Here is a 21,469-nt window from a genome sequence, read left to right as displayed (position 1 = left end):
GAGAAGAGTACTCAGGTAGTTATGAGTGATGTCACAGAGGAATTGTAACTTACTCCAGATCTTAAAAAAAAATTGTACTAGGTACAATAAATGAAAACGAAGCAAATAACAAAAAAATCATTTAAATTTGGAGCTGAGAGGGATCAAGCAGAAGCCTGGGCACAGGAATGTACTTGGAATGTTCTTGGGGCAGTGATGAGACTGACCTGAGTCGCAGTGAATAGTAGTAAAACACAGGTGGTTAGGATGGTCTGGAGCTATGTTTATAGAGGGTCTTAAAAGTCAGGCTTATAAGTTTAGATCTTAAACGATGAAAAATAGCTAACCACTGGGAATTTTTTATTAGGATTATAATATGATGATATTGGGAAATAGATTGGCTTGGAGGGAAGGGAGATTAGCAGCTGGGATGTGTGAGGTGATGAGGCCTGAGCTAGAGTTGTGGAGGGTGGGTTCAGGAGGGGAAAGAGTGACAAAGATTGTGAAGGAAAAAATTGAAATCAGTGCGGACTGGATGTGGAAGATGATGGAGAGTGATCAATCAAACAACGATCACATTTTAAGCCTGGGTTTCTGAGACACTGACTGGGGTAAAGAAGTTAGGGAGGTTTCCTCATTTCTTAGGGAAATATGATGAGTTCAGTTTGAGATCGTTTGGATTTAAAGTGGCAATGAAACATCCAAATGAAAGCTGTTCCAGTTGTTAGAGAAGAGTCTGCAGCTGGTGGAGAGGTGAGGGTTAATAATACTTGAAAGTGTGGTTTTGCAGTTCATCAGCATAGATGTGGTAGCTGTAGCCAAGAAAATGAATAAGCTCTCTGAAGACTAGAGTTTAGGGAAAGAGCAGAAGGCCAAAGATAGTGGTACTGATAAATACTACTATTCTCCACTCTTCAGGCCATCTTAATTGAGTTATTCTGTCTCCTTTCATGTTTTCCGTTCCTCTGTTCCCCACTCCATCAAATATCCATTGAACGTCTCTTGTAAGCACTGTCTTTGGCACTAAGGAAGCAGATGAGTCAGACAAGATCTCAACCTACGAGGGGGTTATGGGTCTAGTGGGAGGAGAGAGATGTGTCAGTATATAGATGGAATGAAGTGTGATAGGTATTGTGATAGAGGTATGTAGGGGGCAGAGTGGGGGCCTAAAGGTCAGTTCTGCCTTGGACATTCAGAGGTTGGAAAGTGCCTCCCAGAGGAGATGATATTTGAGCTGAGTCTTGAAAGATGAGTTAAGGATATTCCCTACAGATGAGAGAGAGAAGTACACTCCAGGCTGAGAAAACAGCATGAACAAAAGCTTAAAGGAACGAAACAGTCAGGCTTCTTCAGGTAACTTTTAAGTAATTATTATGGCTGGAGGACAGGGTTGGAGGGCATGGAAGAGGCTGGAGAAGTAGGTAAGGCCGATCATGGACAGCTTTATCTTGTGCTACATGAAATGATAAGCCATTTAAGGGTTTTTAAGCATTGGGTGATAAAGTAAATTTCATGTTCTAGAAAGATTATTTTGTTAGTGGTATATAGAGGGTGGATTGGAGAGGAACAAAGCAAAAGACTTTTTTTTTTTTTTAACATCTTTATTTGAGTATAACTGTTTTACAATAGTGTGTTAGTTTCTCCTTTACAACAAAGTGAATCAGTTATACATATACATATGTTCCCATAACTCTTCCCTCTTGCAAAAGACTTTTAAAATCACTTTATTATGTTTAACAGTAATACATTTGTTGTTGACTGATCATGTTTGTGAAATCATGGAATCAGAGAACTAGAGGGACTGTTACGCTTTCTTAGTCTCCCTCATTGATTTTCAAATGGAATACCTGAGATTTACTTAGGATCACAGAAGTAGTGAAGTGATAGCTTGGTCTGGAATTCAGTCTTCAGTGGCTGTAATGTGGTAGGTGATTAATAAATGTTAGCTCACCTCTCTCATTCCCTCACAAGTCCCGTTGCAGTGTTTGTTCCATTCTGCCACACTGCATTGAGCTAGAAGACAGAAGGACTTCTGTCGTTTCACTCCATTGTCTTTTTTACTAGTCCATGGTGAACAGTGGTATTTTCCCAGGTCTGACTGAGGAAGATCTGTCCTGAGAGTACCATGGAGAATAGGGACTTTGACCTGGGGCAGTTGGATGCCCTGGAGTGGAGTGAATAGGATGTTAGGATTCTTCAGCAACAGTGATTCAGATGTAGAAGAATGTCAAGGTATTTGTGTTATTGTGTGTGCAGATGTATTTATCTCTCCTGCTAAGTTACCTTCAAGTTTTCTTTTAAACTTAATTTTAAATTATACCAATGGAACTTTGGTAAAAGAAATAAGCTATGATAAATTGGGCATCGACAAAAAGTATATCTAAAAAACAAGATTTGTCATTATACTTGGATTCTAAATCTTTCTTCCCCATGTTTTTAATTTCATTGGATTTTTGTGAAGGTAAATTATTTGGGTTTAAAGTGCAAAGTAAGAGTTTGGATTTTGTGTTTTAGTCTTTTTTTGCTGAAGAAGAACAGAACAGGATAGAGGACCTCTTAGAGGTCCTTAGATTCCCCTGGGGAAAGTTGGGACATGAGGGGATGTGGAAGGATGGATGCCTTCCACTGGTAAGTCTTCATTGAAACTTAACTGAATTATGATTTCTCTACTCCTTTCTCTGGGCTCTGTCAGCATCTCCAGAGAAGGGCCTTGGATTGGATACTGTCCACTTTAGCAGAGCTGCCAATTCTTAATTCTTTCTCAAGTGGGCAAGGGTACATTTCGTTTTTGTTTATGTGTGTTTGGGGGAGGGGTGGGGAGAGAGGCGGGCATAGAATAGCTACTCACAGTGAGTCTTTATCTGAATTCCTGTGTAACTGGAAGTTTCCTTGGCTTTGTTTTGGGGCAGATGACTTGGTTACACGGCATTTAAGCTACGTGGGAAGGTGCTTCTCTCTCCCTTCAGTTATCTGACCTAGGGTGGCAATAAAAACTTCCTTCCTGTCCATATATGTCAGCCTCCACCTCACTCTGTTCTAAGTGCCTTTTGTGCGAACTAGGTGGGGGATCTGAAGGACTCTCTTCAGTCTAAAACTGAGCTTATCAACTGTTCCCTTAAAGTTTAGGGGAACCAACCTGCTCCTGATTAATTTTGTGTTAATGACTCCCCTGTTCTTCCAGTCACCCGGCCCTTTCTTAATTTAAAAATTTTGAATACTAAGATATTTTATATATTTAGAAAAGTTCAGGGGAAAAAACCCTAACACAATTTTGAGCCCACAACCCAGATTTAATGGATATTAACATTTTGTCATATTTGTTTTAGATCTCTCACTCTCTTTAAGATATAAACTGTTAGGTATTAGATATAGCCAAAGTCCTACTCTTCATCTTTATCCCCTTCTTCTTTCTTGGGAAATGAATCCTGTTCTGAATTGTTATGTATCATTCCATTTCATGGTTTATACTTTTTAAAAAAATGTGTAATATAGACACACAACATATAGTTAAATTTTGAAATCATAAATAGAGTCATACTGCGTGTATATTTTTGCAACCTTTTCTCTCAACATTGTTTTTCACATTTGTGTACATGTAGATCTAGTTCATTTAATCACCTAATCTTGAAGCCTTTTTCCTCCATTGCCCTCCCCACTTGCCTCATGAAATAATCCTACCCATCAGAGTCCCAGTTTAAACCCTGTCTTCCATGAAAACTTTCCTGATTTTTTTTTTTCTCCTGCAGGCTGTGATCTTTCCTACTTCTAAATCCGCCTATCATTTTATTGGTACTGATCTGGTGGTCGTTGTTTATTCTTGTATTTTAGTTTATTTGTGCCCTTAGTATGGCTCTTCTACTATACTGTGAGCTCCTTGAAAGCAGATAAGTAGTTTCTTTTATCTTTGTATCCCTCAGGGGCTTGCCACAGTAACTTAAACATAGTAGGCATTTAGTCGCTATTAGTGACTAAATGGTTAACTAATGAATAAAAAAATAAAGACAGTCCTTTGAGTTGGTGAACTGTTTAATTATGAGCGATATAGTGGCCCTAATGAAAAATAAAGCTTATAAAGAAACATTCAGCACTGAAAATTATATAGAAATGCACATAAAAGTTGAGAGCAGTCAAGACTAACTTCCTGTAGGAGATGAGAGCAAACATTCCCTGAGAAATGAAATAGGAATTGATTGGTCATATCATCCCAATGAGGAAACTCCTGGGAATTGATCCTGATGGCATTTGAGGCAATGTGCTCCTGTGGCCAGACTCATTTCACTAGCTATCAAATTCTGCTATTGTCATCAAGGTCTTGACACCTTCACTGGAGATTTATATTGGCATTGGGAAAAAGCAGCCTATCTGTTCACTTAATAAATACTGCTGAGAAACAGGAATTATTAGGCCTCTAAAAAAGAAAGCCTAAATAATGTACACATTTGTACATATATATGTACTTATACTTTTAACAGCACCTTTTTTATTGATGAGACCAGATTGTATCTCAGCAAAATATTTTTAAGCTTTTAATTCTGGAAGGTGTAGTACCAGTATAACATTGTTTAGGCCTCACGGAAGCCCTTCCCTCCCCCCACCAGGAAGAAATTAAATGTTAAGTTGAACTATAATGAAATTGCAATTTTAGAGGTAAAGTAAGTAAAATATCACCAATGGTTATTGCTTAAACTTACGTTTATGTTGTTATGTTAAACGGTTATTATGTTTAATGGTTATTATGTTAAATGGTTATTGCTTAAGCTTATATTTAATGGTTATTGCTTAAACTTAAACTGTGGTTAAACTTAACATGTCACGTCTTGATTTCCTATGGAGGTTCTGAAGAACATTATTATGGACCTTTTTGAGGGCTAATCCCAAATCTATAATTCTAAAATGCACTTCTGAACTTTAATTTACAACCGATTATCTTTTGTAGTTATCTTTAGCTCAAATTTTTGATAAAATGTTCTTATTTCTCAGCACACATTTAGTATATTTGGGAAGGTTGTAGGAGAATGTGTGAAGGTTATAGGCAAGAGTACCTGGAAGATAAGGCTGAGATGAAAACTTACGCTGTCAGTAGCTACATATAATTGATTGAATTGGCTTTAATGAGCTTACAGTTCCTTTGAGTAGATGACTACCCCACTATCCTTTCCTGCCACCCCCATGTCTCTTCTCTAGTCTTGATAAGGGAGATCTGGTGGTGGGAAGAGAAAATTGCTTGTGGCCCTTGATTTTATTGATATTTGGAGACTTAACAGGGAAGAGGGTAAGATCCCTCGCTCCTGGCACCAGATTCTTACCCATGGTTCCCCAAACAGTCCTTAGGATAAGAGCGAGGAGGAATGCAGAAGTCAGGGGAAAGAGCAAAGAAACAGAGTAGAGAGCGAGAGTTAGCAGATATTATAGAATAGGATTGAGGAACAGAAATGGGAAAAAGGGATATGTATAAAAATTTAAAGAGGTTCTGTTTCCTCTCATCGTTCAAAACCGCTTAGAATTCTTTATAAACCTTGTACCTAAACTATATCAAAGTTGTATCCAGGCCACATACCTACTTGGAAAACATCATATATAAACGTCAGCTTTGAAAGTATCAGCTTTGTGTTCTAAAATAATTCTTTGAAAAGTTAGGTCATTTTAAATGAGTTGGTCTGCTAGTGCCTTTTGAATCATTAATAACTGACTTCAAAGGAAAAGAAAAGAATTCCTGTGAGGATTTAGAATGAGTAAGTCTTGATCTTTACATGAAGATAGTCCCAAGTGAGGAATGGAGGCAAGACAATGGGAAAATATAATGCTACTAACAAAAATATTTTGGATAGCATGCTCTCATTTAAAAACTTTCCTGCTCTAATGAGTTCCTTTGTGAGTGTTTGCTTTCATCTTCTTTGAACTAGGAGCTCACCTGGCTGAGTGTTTGGACTCTTCATTTTCTGAAATTTTCCATCAGTACTAAGGACAAGATTATCTGATATGAAGAATACTTGGTCCCTGTTTACTGTCTAGGGATAGAGACTTCACACACTCCTCAGAATTCTGAAAATAGAATTTGAGAGTTAGACTTAAGATTTGCTGCATCCTAGTTTCTTTGGATGCCTAAAATAAATTCCTAGCTATTTGACACAAGGTGATCTCTCATTTTAATATTAAGTTCCTTCTCTCTCACATCATCTTTGTAATTTTGGGTAATATACTAGTTCATTATGGAAATTAAGATTGAAAAAAATCATCTACACAGATTTCCCTTGATGTTTGCTGTCTGGTTGAGACTATAAATTCCTTTCTGCTGAACACCTGCTGTGTACTGGAATTTGGACAAGATGCTCTAAGGAGATGCCAAGGAAGTGTTACCCAGTAAAAAAACTAAACAAGTAGTAGGAGATTTGACCCCTTGGGAATTTATATTCTGGGTTAAAATAGGACATGGTGTTATATATTTACACACACATATTTAGAAAAAAAGAAATATAGACTATGTAGTATTATGTATAATCTCACATAGCATTTTAGAATGGAAAGGAAATTTACATATTGTCATCATTGTCTGGGTGAGGAAAATGAGGCCCAGAATATTTAAATGACTTGTTCAAGGTAGTTACCCTCAACAAGAAACATTTTGTTAGATATCTGCCCTCTGAAAAGTTAGGCCTCGGGTATAGAAAGAGTTAAAGTCATCAAGAACTTAGTAAGTTATGAAGACTGAATGTTTGCAAAAAAAGATAAATAGTAATACAAAATCATGGGCATTACATGTCAAGTGAGGGGTACCGTTATATAGAGTTATACAGAAGTTTAGAGGGAGTAGGTAGGGAAAATTTTTACCCTCAGGATAATCTAGGCCTTAGAGAAGAGAGAACACTGGGTAATTATAGAGGGGAAACATTCAAAGTATGAGAACTTTGAGCTGAGCCCATCTTGCTTGGGGGGCAGAACAAGTAGACATAGTGTTTCACCTAGGAAAGCAACGAGATTAATAAAGTTGGAGAGTTAGGTAAATTGGAGAGGGCCTTAAATCTTAGGCTGAGGAGTTTGGTTTATCCTTACAGTGAAAAATTCCTGAGCAGGGAACTGTATATATAAATTAGTATTTTAGGAAAATTGATTCAGCCATGTGGTGTGAAATGGAGGAAGAGAGAGCAGTCAGAGGACTGTTACAAAAGAGTCTCTACAGGGGTGATGGGAATGGAGAAAGGGGAGAGATTCAAGTGATTTGAAGAAAACTAAATAGAATTTGGTAACTGCTTTTATGGGAAAGGGATAGATAAGAACAATGCTCATGGTTTTTTTTTTTCTGGGTTATAACAGTAGGGGAGCTGGGTTTGGTTGGTTTCTGATCTACTCTCCAAAGGGATATCCTGGTGGAAGCAAGCACTGAGTCTAGCCCAACACTCAGATAATACTGAATACAAAGAGTTTAAGTGGCTGGTGTGCATGCCTCGTAAGTAGTGGAACTTGGTGTAGAGCCCATTCTTTTGACTGTTCAGTGCTCTTTCTATTAAAATCATACAGCTTACGAGGAGGTGGGTCAGGTGGTTAAAAACACAGAGCAAATGCCTGGAAGTGAAATGGGAAGTTGAAGACCACATTATGATGAGGTTTAACCACAAGCTTTTTCAGTTCTGCATAGATTTTCCTTATATTTAGGTGCTAAATGTGTATACCTCTGTCAGGCTCATAATGTAACAGTGATCTAGGTTTCTTAGAGCTGTCTTCTTCTGAGTTTCACTTCTTCACAGTCAAGGAAAAAGATTCTTTCAGATTTTGGATTTAATTGCATATATTCTCTGACCCCCAATTTTCAAGATAAAATAGTCCTTCCCCCTGCATGTAGTTAGGTTGCTTTGGTTACAAACTATAGGTGAAGTAGCCTCAAAGGCCACATTGGTCTTTTTGGAGGAGGAGAGTTTTGGGCCCAAATCTTTCAAGCTTATTTACCCTGTCAGCAGTTATGAACAGTTTCCTTACACAGATCTTATTACCTAAAAAGGGCAGTAAATACTGTGAATCAATAGGGTATTTTTGCTAATGGTGTGTTTTTAGAGAATTGAATGGCCTTCTGAAGAGTCCTTTATGTTTTGTTTTTAAATATGTAGTCAGGTATATTTAAGATGTGACTCCTTCTTACTCCCTTTTTTTCCTTTCCTTTCCTTTCCTTTTCTTTTCTTTTCCTTTCTACCAGGCTTTTATCTATCTGGTAACAGATACCTGCAGATGCAAAATAGCATTTTCTGGATCAGCTAACACTATGTATCTACTATAAGGGTCTGGCACTGTTAAGTAATTTCATCAGCCAAGATTAAATATTCCTGGATTTTATGTTAGCTCTCTTGTAGTCAACATATTCCAATGTTTGGCTTCTACAATTCTTATTCCATTTTTTAATCCTTGCCATGACTCTTCTTTTATAACTTGTGACCTGCCTGGGGAATAAAGGGAAGAAAACTTTGTTATTTAATAGTGAAGACCCTACCCTGAGTTATACTAAGTGTTTTATATAATCACCTCATTTAATACTGATAACAATTCCGTAAGTTAGGTAGATATTCTTATACCTGCTTGCAGGTAATTCATCCAAAGTATTTATTACTATGTTAATAAAATATTAATTCACCAGAATATTTAGGCGCTGTTTAAGGTGCTGAGGGATATCACAGTGAATATCAGATGAGGTCCCTGCTAAGGCACAGAGAAGTTAAATAACTTGCCCGAAGTCACATAGCAAGAAAGTGGCAGAGGTAGGATTTAGGTATAGAACTGATGGATTCCAAAGGGAATGTCTGCAACAATTATTATCAATACAGTATGCTGCTGTTTACATATACTACCTGTTCTCTGTAATTGCACAAATCAAGCTATAAAAATAGGTGGGTTCCCCCAGTATTTCTTTTTAAAAAGGCTCTTGATGAATCTGAGAAAGAAATCTGCCTTGGTGCTGGCAAGCACACCTGCACAGTAATGCTTTTCCTTTCTTCCCCTCCCCTCTACCCACTCTCTCTGAACCCACTCATACCTGGGCATGAACTGGACAGTGATACCTGCTTTGGCATTTAGATGTGTTTGTGCTTTGAACACTGGGAGAGTTTTGTTTGTTTCCTTGACTTCATTGCCCGCTTGCAAGTTCTTTCTTGTAGCACAATGATGAGTAATGTGTTGTTAACCTTGTGATGTGGTCATGCCAGTTGGAATATTTTTTTCTTTTTTCCTTGGTTCTTTCTGATGAGTATGCGAGTCTTGGGTCACACTTGCTTTCCACAGTTCATTCAAATAGAGAAAGAAGACTTTCTGTATTCAGAGGACTAGAAAATAGTCTCGAGGTTGAGAAGACTGTTAATATTCAATGTCTTCTGCCCAGCTGAAATCCAGTTTTGTTAGCATTTTAGGTTTATTCTTTAGCAGATGTGATCCAAGAGAATACTTGTTAGATTATGGCCATTATCACCGTGTGCCATATCTGGAATGAGTGGTATTCTGGAGTTAGGAACTTAAAAACAGGCACAGGGAGTTTTTTCAGGAGCATTACCTAGCAGAAAGCATTAAAAGATGCTTAAGTCTGTGAGAGTGATGAGCTAAATTCCAGTAGGAGTTGAATTCTAGGGATTAATAAGGTGGGATCAAGGTTGTAAGTGTCAAAACTATTTAGTATTGGAGACCCAGTCAATTTAGTATTTGGATTCCAGGAATATCTGGGCATGGCTCATGAGGTTAATGTGATGATTTATGTGGGTGTGTCTCGCCTAGCGCTTGATACTTGATTTGGTGCACAATAAACGTTAGTTAAATCTTAAAAAGATACTTGAATGCTGAATATTGTCACTTTGTCTTCCTAGGGCAGCTTCCTCATCATTAACTGTTCCTTCTTTAGAAGAGTATTTGTTGAGCCTTTAACTGTGGGTAAAGCATTTGGGAAACAAAGATTTATAATATCAGATTCTTCCTGAGACTTAACATTTATACATTGAATCAGTTAGGCCTAGCATTTAAGGGGGTATTTGTGATTTTGCTTTGCTAGAGTCAACCCTTTGCTTTTTTGATAGAAATAACTTCTTGACTCTTTGGTAGAATTAAAAATGCTTGCTTTTCAATTCCAGTTAAATTGGGTTTGATTTTTGATATTTGAGATAGTTGCCTATGGTGTTTCCTTTTATCCCCTCTCCATTTTTTTTAGTAAATAAGATAATATATTTGAAAGTGTTTTGTGAACCACAAAGCTAGTGGTTGCTATCACCACCACCATCATTACTAATAATAACATTAAAAATATTAATGGAATGGGATTCATTTTTACAGGGGTTGGTTTCCTGTATTAATTTCAAGGTGAAGAATTCAGAGGACAGTGGGATATTTGCCAGATGATTTGTGTACTAATTGATACTTTTTGTAGTTTTTGTGGAAGGGAGAAGTAAAAGCAGAGACCTGACACCCTGAAAACTTGGCCTGGTGCTGTCTTCATGAAGGGTTACCTATACTGACTGCTTTGATGTGCTCTGTGGTGGCAAGAAAATTTAACAGGATTTATCATCTGTTTGACCTTAGAGGCTTATAGTACATTTTACTGGAAAAATCTGTCTACATAGGAAACAACTCATCCCAGTTTATTGGTAAGATCAACCACATTCCTATATTATGGATCTTATAATAAATAACAAAATTATGTTGGTCCAGGATAGTATGTGCCTGGCCTCCCAGTGTAGAAAGATTGAGGAAACAGTGCCTTTGACCAAAATACTTGGTTAGGTGTTATCATTAAAAGCCTTTACAGTCAACTTCTGATGATTGCTGTTCTTAGAGAAGAACATGTGATTTTATAATCCAAAAGAGCAACTTGTTCAGTAAATTTTGAAAAGACCTCTTACTTATTATTATTATTATTATTTTGGTGGTATGCGGGCCTCTCACTGTTGTGGCCTCTCCCGTTGCGGAGCACAGGCTCCGGACGCACAGGCTCAGCGGCCATGGCTCTCGGGCCCAGCCGCTCCGCGGCATGTGGGATCTTCCTGGACCGGGGCACGAACCCGTGTCCCCTGCATCGGCAGGCGGACTCTCAACTACTGCGCCACCAGGGAAGCCCAGACCTCTTACTTTTAAAAATTTCCTTGCTATCCTTTTCTGTCTCTAGTGCCTGGCACTCAGTAAATCTTTGTTGAATAAAGGAAGTTAGCTGATACCGATCTTAGGGTTTTCTCTGGAACCAGCCCATTAGATGAACTTCTAGAAAGCAGGGGTAATGCCTTATTAGTTGATGCATGATGTGTCCCCTCTGCTTAGCAGACTGCCTGGCACTGAGCGGGTCCTTAATAAGTGCTTATTGAATGATTGAGTCAGGAGGTTAAAGTTTTCATAAGGAGAATTGCATGACTTCTGTGCTGCTGTGCTGATGGTGGCCCTTCCTAAGAGGAAGAAAAAATGTAGCTTTTCTGCAAATAAACGTGAATAAATGTGAATGTGCGGAAAGTGATTGCTTTGATGCTTCCAGGCATTTTACATTTGGGGACAAGGAGAAGTAATGTGTTAAAGGTTGGTGCTTTCTCTCTTGGTTTTTATGTTTTATTCTGTTCAAAATTTAGTTATTGCTGTGATTTCTTAACATATGAGAAGTGTATTATAGCTTCAAACTATCAATAGAAAAGAAAAAAAAATCTCTCCCTATGTCATACATAATTTTATAATTTTATAAAACTTAAATTTTACAGAACTTCAGACCTTAGGGATATAAGGCTAGAATAATACAGTATTTTCAAATCCAATTTATATTTTTAGTGGTGACGATCAAAACAAAAATGATGATTTGAGCATGTTTTCATGATTTCCTTTATAGATGATTTCCCATCTCCAATATGGTTTGCTTAAGTGATTAACTTTCTCAGGTACACATTTTTTTCTTTGATATACATCTGTAGAAGTAAGAGATTTATCTGGGTGGCAGGAAGAAAAGATGTTTTCATATATCAATCCACAGTGCAGATTACGTGGAGAATTGAAAGTTATCAATATATATGAAGTCAAGTGAAAATTTCTGGAATGGGAGTTAACAGATTTATGTTCTACACACAGTTTTCTCGCTAGTTAGCTGTGTGACTTTCAGCAAGTCACTTAATCTCACTCACCTAGTTCTCAGTGTTCTTATCTGTAACTTGAGGGTATGGAATGAAATGATCTCTGATATCCCAGTTCTAAAGTCCATAATTCTAGAGTGCCAAACAAGGAAAATAGACTGACTTTCTGTACCTTACCACCAGCCTTGTTCCATGTAAGACCTGAAAGTGAAATGTTAATTATGTAAATATTAGAAGTGTATAACCTATATTCCCAGGTAGACCAGACTTGTCAGATTGTATTATATGCTTGTAACTAATTTTACGTGCATAAATATGAGGCTTGCTTGCTTTTAAAAAAAAAAAAAAATTATTTATTTATTTATTTTTGGCTGCATTGGGTCTTTGTTGCTGTGCGCAGGCTTTCTCTAGTTGTGCGGAGCAGGGGCTACTCTTCGTTGCGTTGCACGGACTTCTTATTGCTGTGGCTTCTCTTGTTGTGGAGCATGGGCTCTAGGCACGTGGGCTTCAGTAGTTGTGGCGCACGGGCTTAGTTGCCCTGTGGCATGTGGATTCTTCCTGGATCAGGGATCGAACCTGTGTCCCCTTCATTGGCAGATGTATTTTTAACCACTGTGCCACCAGAGGCTTGCTTGCTTTTAAAAGAGAAATTATTATCACAAAAGGTACAACCTATACAAATGAAAGAGACCCAAATAATGCTCAGGATACCCTGGGTTGGAGTTTCTGCTTCTTAACTCTAACCTGGAAATAGAAATAGGTGTGTGTTGGCAGGATTGGTGGGGGATGTGGAGGGTGGTGGTGGCTAGAACACAGTGTGGGTGAATGTGGATAGTAGTTATAAAAGCAAAGTATTAAAGAGTTCTTCAGCTTGTGGACTTTGCATGGCTAGACTGATTTCATTTTGGTATAAATTCCTGGAGAACTGATATGAACCCTGTATTCAAATTCAGAATATGTAGGTCCAAGCTCCTTGCTATCTGGGTATCACTCAAGCTTTGTAAGCTTCTTTCTGTGTGTGTGTTTTCCATCAGAAAAGAGGGGATTAAAAATCTCAAAGGGTATATAATTTTTTAAATTGTTATTAAATGAGGCCATCTTTGTGAAAGTGCTTTAAAAACAAAAAATTACAGCGAAAGAGAAGCTATTCTTAGTGAACAGAAAGCTGTACAAATGTATTTGTTCATATAGACTTTTATTTTACATATCTATGGGGTGAATGGTGACATTTGAAACCCATAAATATTCACCAGCTTATTTTAGGTATAGATGAGCTCTTAGTTAACCACACACATGGACTACCATGAATAATTTAGAACCACAAATATTTGTTGGGCATCTACTATGTGCCAAGCAGTTTGTTAGGCCTATTTAAAATTTTTAAAAGTATAAAAGAAAGGTGCCAAGATCAAGGATCTTAATTCTACCTAGAATGTATCTTGTCCTCCAGCCTTACACATCCTAAAGACTAAGTTTGAGAAACTTCCCTAACCCATCAAGGTAACCTAGTTGCTCCTAATACCTCTTCCTACCCCACTGGGCACTAAAAACGTGTTTAGATTTCTCACACCAGACTGGAGTGCCTTGAAGGTAGGACTCTGGCTTCTCTTCTTCATTTGTATCCCCAGGCTGTGGTGGAGCCGGCTTGGTAAATTTTGAATAAATGACTGTTAGTCACATTGTTGAGATAAGTATCTGGAAGGCCAACTAATATGGTAAGGCAGTATATGGTAACAGCAAGTGCCAGTGAATTTTTCACATATTGTACCTATGGGAGTTCAAATGAGGTTTAGATATAGCCAGGAAAGATGGAACAGTGGAACTTGCAGGTGGAGAATTTAAAAAAATAATAATAGTAATAAAAAGTGTCTTTCTTTGAACTGAATTATATCATTTTATAAAAGGCAAATTTCATTTTCTAATTGAGGCTTTTATAAAAATTAGTAGTTGTATGCTGAAGGAAGTTAATTTATCAGAAGGAATTTACAAAGTGAATTAATTTCCTGTGGATAACTAATCTCAGATAGGACAGTAATTGGAATTTTTTTCCCTTCTGCTGTTTCTTCCCTTGAATGGAGTTCTGTAATTGACAGTGAAATGACCAGTAGTTAGGAATCAAGAAAGGGGAGAGAAGGTTGTCAGCTACTGAATATTTGAGGGTTGATTCTAGAGAAATAATGTGTTTTGCTATTAGACTAGCCTCTGTTGATTTGTAGTATTTATTTTCCTCCCATGTCAAAAGTTCAGTAATGAGAATATTGTTTTTTATAAATTTATGTATTTATATATTTTTTATTTTGGGCTGCATTGGGTCTTCGTTGCTGCGCGCGGGCTTTCTCTAGTTGCAGCGAGCCGGGGCTACTCTTTGTTGTGGTGCACGGGCTTCTCATTGCGGTGGCTTTTCTTGTTGAGGAGCATGTGCTCTAGGTGCACAGGCTTCAGTAGTTGTGGCATGCGGGCTCAGTAGTTGTGGCTCGTGGGCTCTAGAGCGCAGGCTCAGTAGTTATGGCACACCAGCTCAGTTGCTCTGCAGCATGTGGGATCTTCCTGGACCTGGCTTGAACCCATGTCCCCTGCACTGGCAGGCAGATTCTTAACCACTGCGCCACCAGGGAAGTCCTATTTTTAAGGGCTCAGTAGAACTTTTGTTTTTACAGGCTATTCTTTTAAAAATTGAACTTATTGAGAATCAAACCTTGGGCTATCCTTGACCTTAGCTGAAAGGAAAAAGAAAAACTTCATTGTGTGTGGCAAATAGACATACTGGTCTGGATCTAAAAAAAATAAACATTAACATGGTTTCTGTTTCTATTCAAGTTACTCTTGTGCCAATATTATAATAATAGACTTTCTATGTGACTGTCTCTGCCCTTATTTTTCCAAAGATCTCTTCCATTGTACAAGCCTTCCAAATTATTAAATTTCCCAAATAACTGTAATCCAGGGAGCCTTTTATCAGTAGCACTGAAAAGACAAATACCAGTTCATAAGGAGTTCTCTGTGAACTTCTGTCTCATTTGTATATTAGCATTTGGCTATTTATGGGATTTGTCTCTTAGAAATTTATTTTGCTGTTTGTGGCCCGATAAAAACTAGAAACTTTTGAAAAGAAATAGTTAAATCTTGTTCTGACTCATACACATACCAGTTGTAGTGATAAAGTCCAGGGGCCAATTCTTGAGTCCTTACTGGTGTGTATACACAATAGCATTGTTTTGGGAGTGGTAAATTATATGATCGGGTTAAGTTTTTTTTCTCTTAAGTTTGTTTTTTGGGGAGAAAATAGACATTCCCCAAGTATACACTGTAGTGGAGGTAGAAAACATCTCAGAATTGTGCAGGGTGAGTAGGATTATTCCTTCCAATAATCCAAAAAAATAGACATTGTGCATGAGATTAGGTGAATATTGTAGAGTCTTTGAATCTGGAATGAGGAGAGTAGTAAGGTGGGGAGATAGGGCTGGTAGATTAAGGCATTAGAATTTTGGTCAATATGTGTGAAATTGCTGTTCCTGGAGATTTGGGGATGAAGGAGCTATTTAGCCATGTCTGTACCTCTGGGAGAGGACAGACATTTTTCTTTTGCTCTTTTTTTTGAGGGACCATTTGGTAGAAGATGCAACTAAGGGAGTTCCCTTTACGATGTTTTCTTGAGGACTTGAGGAGTTGAAAGACACTGGAATGGGAGTGATAGAGCATGTACAGTGTGTATGTGTTAAGACTGTGCCTTGGAAACAGTTGTAGGACTGGAGGATTTGTTTGGAGAAGTAGGGGGAGCTTCTGAAGGAGAGATACAGAGGCTGTGTCGGGCATACAGTGGAGTGAGGCAGAGCTTGTGGGAGGGAATTAGGCAAGAAAGCAACTGACATTTTTTGAGAACTTACTGTGTGCTAGGCACTGCCCTAAAGGCTTTTCATATCTTAAGTTATTTAATCCTAACAAGAGGTCTGAAGTGTAGGTATTTCCCCCAATTTAACATGAAGGAACAGAGGCACAAAACAGTCATATTACTTGCCCATGATTGCACCACTGTTAGTAGTAGATCAGGTATTTGAACCTAGATCTGCCTGAATCCAGAGCCTATTCTCTCTCTCCAGGTGGAGTTGAAAGGAGTTGAAGCAGTGAGGGTGGACTTTCAGATGGTGGACTGCCTGTGTTTCCTCAATCCTCCTCCCTGGACTAAGTGTGACTTAGTGCAAGTGTCTGGTCTTGGGAGTCAGATTGGCTGGACTCATAAAGATTCTGGTTCTACCACTTTTTCAAACTGTATAACCTTGGGTAGATTATCTAACCTTTGTGAGCTTTAGCATCTCCATCTATAGTATGGAGTTAACAATACAGACACACCTCTATAAGAGTTGTTTGGAAGTTTAAATGAAAACAGTGTCTAAAACTTTAACACATATTACTTCCTTTTCCTTCTTTTCTTCCATTTAGACCCATCTTATTACCTCTGGTTTATAACATTTAGTGATATATAGGTCTCTTTAGTATAGAACTCGGCCAATTCTTTTTTTTTTCTAAGAAGGTTATATTCTGTTTCTTTCACTCAGAAGGATGTATATTAACTAAAAGCAATCTGCCAAGACAGTCTTTCATCTCTCCCGCCCACCTAGTCAAGAATTGTGTGAAAGTCTAAGGGTTTCTGTCCCTTCTCTTTCTCCCTGTCTGGATTCCTTGGGACTGACATCATAGACGTGGAGGAGTTGCTGACCTTTGAAAATTCTTGACAGTCTTGGATGTTGTGGTTTTCTAGTGAGTTTGGGGAGGAGTTGGAGAGTACTCGGACACAGCTGTAATGCATCAGTGGGACCAGGAGAGTGGGTATAGTGTGAGAATGTGGACTCTTTGGGGGATGTCGTAGATGAGAGAATGTAGGGTCAGTAGTTTCTCACGCATTTTAACATAGCTGTATTATCTACAGTCGGTATTTAATTTTAAGTCACTTTTCTCTGTTACTAAGTAGTGGGGCACTCACATCATGCAGACTGGTTTTAATATTAGTCTGAGCTAAACGTTTAGGGAGAGAAATCTGTTGCAAATAAGATCATATTACAATCTTAAGCAAATGTATTTGAGATGAGCAGCATTTACAACACTGTAAACACTTTGAGATGACTTGCCTGTTTACAACACTGATTATCTGATTATCGACAATACTGGGTTTTTTTTGTGTGTGTAGTGGGATACTGTATGAGTAGAATTCAGTTCATCTGAACAAAAATTGAGTACCTACCAGGTGCTTGGATGCTAGGAATACAGGATGAACAAGACAAGATTTCTGCCCTCAAATTGCTCATGGTTTAGTGGGGAGACAGACATGTAAATAAACACAAATACTGTGCAGTGTGATAAAGAATATGATAGAGGTAGAGTACAAGATGTAACACCAAGGAGGAAGCAGGCACTTTAACTTGAGAAGCCAGGGAAGGTTTTGCAGATGAGGTAGTACTTAAGTTAGCCCTAAAGAAAAAATAAGAATTCACCTGCTAGGCCAGGAGTCATTCCAGGCAGAGGGAACAACATTCACAAAGGAACTGAAATGTGAAGCACGTGGTATATGCTTGGGGAACTACCAGTACAAGGAGGGGAATGATGGGAGGTAGATAAGGCTGGAGGGTTAGGTAGAGCTAGATCATGAAGGGCCTCGTTTGTCATGTATAGGAATTTGGATATTAAGCTTTAGTCACTGAGGATCCAATAAAGAATTCAGAGCAGTGGGATATAATATATCATATTTGTATTTTAGATTGATCAGCCTCTACAAGCAACCACTGTGAAAAGTGGCTGGAGAGTGGAAGAGGGAGAAATTAGGAAGCTACTTACTGGGGTCCAGGTTATGAATATCTGAAGGTGTTGGATGGATTTGAGAATTTTTTAAGGTTAGAATTAGTAAACCTTAGTAAAGGACTACTTGTAAGTGAGGAAAAGGCACAAGAGAAATCCAGGGTGGTTCCCAGGCTTGTGACTTGAGTGATAGGAGGGATGGTGGTACCAGTTGCTAGAATAGGCAATACCAGAAGAAGAATAGCTTGAAAGGGTGGGGGCAGAGATAGAGAATGGGCTCATGTTTTTATGTGCTGAGCTTGAAGTGCCTGTGGGATTCCTGGGTGAGTTGGAAAGAGTTGGGGACTGCGAATGCACTTTTAAAAATTAGTTAATTAATTAATTAATTTTTGGCTGTGTTGGGTCTTTGTTGCTGCGCACAGCCTTTCTCTAGTTGCGTTGAGCGGGGGCTACTCTTCGTTGCGGTGTGTGGGCTTCTCATTGTGGTGGCTTCTCTTGTTGTGGAGCATGGGCTCTAGGCGCAGGGGCTTCAGTAGTTGCAGCACACGGACTCAGTAGTTGTGGCTTGCGGGCTCTAGAGCATGGGCTCAGTAGTTGTGGCTCATGAGCTCTAGAGCGCAGGCTCAGTTGTTGTGGCACATGGGCTTAGTTGCTTCATGGCATGTGGGATCTTCCTGGACTAGGGCTTGAGTACCACTGCACCACCAGAGAAGTCCCTACAAAGAGATACTTTAGATAAGCAGTAAGGAGGATGGTGATGATCATCTGTAAGACAGTGGTGCCATTGTCTTTCTATAGAAGCCCATTTTAGTAGGTTGAGGACTGACCATAAGGTAAGAAAGTAGCATCAGTGACTGTAGTCTAATTTAAGGAGTTTTGCAGGGAAGAAGAGAATAGCAGCCGGCAGGTAGGGCAGAGGAGGAAACCTGAAGGAACTCCTCTTGCTTCGTTTCATTATTTTTTCTGGGAAGTCAGAGAGCAGGTCATCTACCAGGAGTAAGGGAGGTAGTAAGGTTTTGGTGGGAGGCTCAGGGAGAATGGCAAAGGAGTGGGGGTAGTAGCTGAGAAGACTGGTTAGGTACCAAGGTCAAGCAAAAGACTGCAGTGATTCATTGAAAGGAATGAGATGGAACACCATATATCTGTAGTCACGTTGCTCTGTAGTATTATGTGATATTGTCTTGTGCAGTAGCCCTATTTAGTAGCAGAGAAGTTGAATGTGGGGTCCATCCAGGTTGGGCCAATGAAATGGAAGGATAAGGTTAGGTTTTTACAGGAAAATAAAGTCATCACTCATTGTGTTTATGTTCAGGTCGGTAAGAAGGAACAAAGTGAAATCTATCTATTTTTCTCAGTCTTCTCCGCTCTCATCCTAGTCTAGCTCACCATCATCTCTTTTCCAGTAGTTTTCTAAACAAGTCTCCCTAAATCCACTTGTGTTCCCTACAAACTATTCTTCCCACTGCAACCAGGGTGATCTTTTAATGATTTAAATCTGATCATGTCCTATCCCTGCCTACAGCCCTTCAAAGCCTTCTCATTACTTTTAGGATAAAAATCTCAATCTTCATTAGGGTCCACTAGGCCCTTTCTTCATCCTCATTTTGCACCATTTTCACTTCTGTGTTCCTCCTTGCCACAGAACACTGATATGTGTTTCCTCTGCTAAGAGCATTCTTTCTTTCTTAGTTTGTCTCCAATGCCTACTCGTTTGTCAGTTCTTAGGTGTAATGTCACTTTCTTGGGAAAGCTTTTCCTGACTCCCTATAGGCTATAACACCCCTCCCCCCAATATTTTTCCCTATTTTGATTATAATTGTGAAATTTTATGGTTTTTTTCCCCCCATACTGGAAGCTTTGTGAGGATAGAGATTATGTCTAGTTCATGGTTGTGTTCCTAGCCCTGACCATAGTGCCTGACACAGAGTAGGCACTCCATGAATTTTTGCTGAATCAATGAATAAGGTGGTTAAGGAATTGGATGTCTTAGTCTGAGGTGAGGATGTCTTGAGGTGAGATAGCAGGTTTAGTAGTAAGGAAAAGCTGGAGGGAGATGAGGTTGTAGCCAGAGTAAGATGTTGGGAGTTGAAGATTTAGAGGTGGAATGGTTTCAGGGCATGGCAGGGTCCAGGACTGAGTTGTTGAAGTGGAGATGGAGATCTTTGCATTTGATGAGATTATGAAACTCTAAGGCAGAAATGTTGGATGGATTATGCAGGTGGGTGTTGAAATTGCTCAGGAAGGTGGTAGGATTTGAACTGAGGAAAATATAAGGCAGGTGTCTAAGTCATTAATAAACACTGAGAGATAGGCACAGCCCTTTCCTATGGTGAAAGAATTGAATGGATAAGAATCAGTGCAGTTCTGGGAATCAGTAATGACTTAGTCCCTAAGGAAGCAGCATGGTACAGTAGAGAGGAAGTTCAAAATATCTGGGTTCAGACTTTGGGTAACGCACCTGACTTTTCAAACCTTATACCTTTCTCTACTTGTAAACTGGGAATAATAAGACTGCGCTAGGGGTTTTGTTGTTAATGAATAAGGTAGTGTTTTTGAAAGTGCTTACTTAATATTAACTTGCTGGTTTTTGTTCTTGATTGCTGTCATCACTTCAAGAGGGCATGGAAGTGTGGAAGTAGGGATGAGAGGCAAAGATAGCAGCAGAAGTGAATTTTGAACAAGGTACATGACTTCATTTATTCCACTTGTTGAGTTTGTACTGTAGGGTCAGCATAAACATTTATGAATGAATACAGGTAAAAGCAAGTATTGATATAAGGAAGAATTTCTTAAAAGAAAAAAAAAGGCACTGGCTGGCTTATGATAACATTGCAGTGTTGACCTACAACAAATTTTTATGGAAAGAAGTGCTTTATCTATTCCTTTTCCATGAAAATTCCATCATTCCTGGGAGTAGATATTATTGTTCTAGAGAAGAGATCAAGGACCATTATGTGAGAGAGAGAGGGGGCTGGTGATTTAGTTTAAAAAAGCATTTTCTAACAGTTAGAGCTGTCCAACAATAAAATGGACATTGTGGCAAAGAAATGAGTCTCCATCAGAGCTTGTATTCATGTAGAGACTGGATGATTTATCTGTCAGAGTTGTAATAGAAGGATTCTGGCATTGGAGCAGACATTGGTTTACATAATCGCTAAAATCCCACCCGTTGGAAGGTTGGAGGATTTTGACTCCAGTTTAGATTTGTCTAAACACCATTCAATCAACAAATATTTGAGTACCTCTTCTGTTTCATTTGAAAGTTTGAAAGCCAGTGTTTTGTTTTCTTTTTTTTCCTTCCTGTGTGCTGAGAGTCAAGGACTGTGAGTCTTAGTCATTGCCTTGGATATTCCCATTTGGAATTTAAGAAGCTCAAGCTAGGTGTTGGTAGTGATGTAACAGAAGCTGCAGTCCTCACCTGTTGGGTGGGGTTAGGGTGGAGTCCATGGCATGCACCTGGAGACATCAAATATAAGAATGGGCTGCCAAGAAGTTTGGTTTAGTGCTTCGAATTTTTGAGCAAGTCATTCTAGATAATGTTGGACCTTGAAATTATTTATTTATTTATTTTTCAGATGACTTACTCATAATTAATTCTCTCTCTTTTTTGGAAATTATTTTTAAAAAATATTTTTTTAAAAGAA

General features: G+C 38.7%; 1 protein-coding gene across 3 annotated transcripts in view; it reads left to right on the top strand.

The window, feature by feature from the left end:
- Positions 1–21,469, top strand: part of OTUD7B (OTU deubiquitinase 7B) — a 54,141-nt gene that overhangs the window by 5,329 nt on the left and 27,343 nt on the right. The window contains exon 1 of one of the 3 annotated variants that reach the window (XM_067035324.1): positions 10,502–10,583. The exons of the other annotated variants lie outside the window; for them this stretch is intronic. The gene's annotated coding sequence lies outside the window, so the exon portion shown is untranslated. Of the gene's footprint in view, positions 1–10,501; positions 10,584–21,469 lie in introns of those variants that run through there. 3 annotated transcript variants of the gene reach the window in all.

This window comes from Kogia breviceps, chromosome 1 (assembly GCF_026419965.1).
Source record: "Kogia breviceps isolate mKogBre1 chromosome 1, mKogBre1 haplotype 1, whole genome shotgun sequence".
Classification (NCBI taxonomy): Eukaryota; Metazoa; Chordata; class Mammalia; order Artiodactyla; family Physeteridae; genus Kogia; species Kogia breviceps.
This window is presented reverse-complemented; position numbering and strand designations above follow the sequence as displayed.